Below are 2,356 nucleotides of genomic sequence, written 5' to 3'. Positions count from 1 at the left end.
ATAAGGCTTAGGTGCTATAATAAAAAAAATTCTAGGTAAATGTTTACATCCAAAACGAAAAAAATATGAATGAGAGTTTTAGATTGTGACATTCCACAAGATTGTTGGAATTCTAGGTATTTACACCCGTATAACCACATGCATGTAACGGATGTACCCAACAAGAAAAACCTGTCACGAGACGTATGTTATCTAGATACCAAAACTAAAATACCACAAAAACTGTACAACTAAACTGCACCAGCTAAATATAGTTTGTTCTGTTTGTTATAATAAGTTTGTGATTTGCAAACACCTTGTTGCTTTGACATCTCTCTTCCTCATCTTCCAACATACTGATGACAATTTATCATAAAATGCACATTGCGCAGATAAAGCCTTTCATGCAATTAAAAATTTAATAATTACATATTCTTATGTATCCAGATCAAAAGTCTCTTCTGAGCAACATACTGACACCAGCTTTATATCTTTGACAACTACACTTGCCTCTCTAACCCTCTCTCGAACACACACTCACAAACACACACACACACACCCCTTGTTTGTACAAAGTTAGCACACAGAATCTAGATACATCACTGTACCTTTTAGTCTTTTAGTGCAGTTTGAGTGTTTAAATCCAGGGTACATAGACCAATCCTCATGCTGAGTTGTAAGAGCACTAAGCTGAGCTGTTTACACAAGAACTCTACCTTCTTGACATATGCAGGAACAAGAAAAACTAGTCTGGCTTTCCTCTTGCAGTTATAATAATCTGTGTGGTTTTCACTCTCGTCTAATTCTCTCAAACACTCACACGTGCTCCCTCCCATTCTTCTCTCTGCATATTTGTGAACCTCCCCCTCCTTACGACTGGCATTTCTATCATCAACCGCCTGTGGCTTGTGCCAAGGGGCTATATGATCTGCAACATATGCAATTCCAGAAATGCAATAAGGTATTCCTCAAAACCCCACCTCCACAAATTCACCGACATCAAGTGTTGCTTGAGAAAAGGGCAAGACAATGCTCAAACGTGAAATGGGTAATGAAAGGTTGACAATCAATACAAACAAATTGAAAATTTTCATACAATAGTTTTTGGGGATCTTCCTCAAAGGAGAAATCATATAAATGATCTATCTGAACATTGCTTCCCTTTATGGCCACACAACCAACTACCAACCACATGCTTTAATAAAATAAGTTTAAACTAAATAGCCCCTTTTGTCTATTCTTCAAATGCTCTCACTGTCTAAGCAAAATCAAATGAAATTGTTTGCAGTAACTGAGCTCTTGGTAAACAGTGACATCAACTGGTTGTTAAAGGTCACTCCATCTGTCTGTGCTGCTCTCCTCGTGTTTGACTGTTGCTCAGGTCCAGGAGGTGTCACAATGAGGTCAAACTGAATATCCAGACGTTGATGGTATTAGCAAGTAAAGAGGAGAACGGGTCTACCACACAACCGCAAGCACAATAGATTTAACTCTATGCTTTATACTTTCTTTTTGTTCCAAAAAGCCTTGAGTTTTGGCTCTGCATACTGCAGACATTCACCCTATCTAAATCACTAAACTGAAACTATGATGAATATACTATAGGTATACTACTGTTTACGCTACGCTATTAGCAGTTTTTAATTAATTTCTATAAGTTTTGTGAAAACAGAACATTCATTTTGCAGTAATTGTGGGAATTGGGTTTGCAGTGAACAGACTATGTTGCAAGCACTTCTAGCCTTTTCATGGTGGTTCAAATCGTGTCTTGACACCTTTGACAGCAGCAGCAATAGTCTGGTGGGGTGTAGGCATATTTGGGTATAGCCTTTCCCTGCTTTGGGTCAATTATCGTCAGGTCAGCAGCTCCACTGCTGACTATAAAATAAAAGTTTGTATGAACAGAAAATGTCAGCTGCAGCTCTGCATGTTACACCGTTGATATGATACACAGAACTTTGAGCAGCAACAGGTTTCATCTCAGCCTATGAACTTTTAAAATGATATCCACAATTAGTTGAGGATTTACTGTACTGCTGTGAGCTTTGCATTCCATCCAAGCTTTGACTTGTAGATAGACCCTACACAATCTGCATCCCAATCCACACAGTTGGAGTAGACATTTTCCTGGCATTCAGGTAGGAACAGGTAGCTGAAGATGGCATTTGTTTAGCTCAGCTGTGTGACTGCAGAGGCTTGTTTTTACACACCATTTTTCAGGGCAATGATCCTTTTCTGTGCCAATAAAACTTTTTTGTAGTACTAATTTCCCAACACCAGTACTAGAACTATAGGCTACTCTAAGTTTTTTTTAGAATTACTGGTTTGGGATCTGTTAGACTCCTCAAAAGCTACAGGCTCAGAAATGGCACATACT

General features: G+C 38.5%; 1 protein-coding gene across 4 annotated transcripts in view; it reads right to left on the bottom strand.

Moving 5' to 3' along the window:
* eps8l1a (EPS8 signaling adaptor L1a) overlaps window positions 1–854 on the bottom strand; it is a 10,876-nt gene extending 10,022 nt beyond the window's left edge. For 2 of the 4 annotated variants that reach the window (XM_032538705.1, XM_032538707.1), the window contains exon 1: window positions 588–853. The gene's annotated coding sequence lies outside the window, so the exon portion shown is untranslated. Of the gene's footprint in view, window positions 1–587 lie in introns of all 4 variants that reach the window. The other 2 variants (XM_032538708.1, XM_032538704.1) reach the window with 2 other exon arrangements.
* Between the last annotated feature and the right edge of the window lie 1,502 nt (window positions 855–2,356).

The sequence above is a fragment of the Etheostoma spectabile genome, chromosome 15 (assembly GCF_008692095.1).
Source record: "Etheostoma spectabile isolate EspeVRDwgs_2016 chromosome 15, UIUC_Espe_1.0, whole genome shotgun sequence".
NCBI lineage: Eukaryota > Metazoa > Chordata > Actinopteri > Perciformes > Percidae > Etheostoma > Etheostoma spectabile.
The sequence above is the reverse complement of the archived record's forward strand: the minus strand, read 5'-3'. Positions and strand labels throughout refer to the sequence as shown.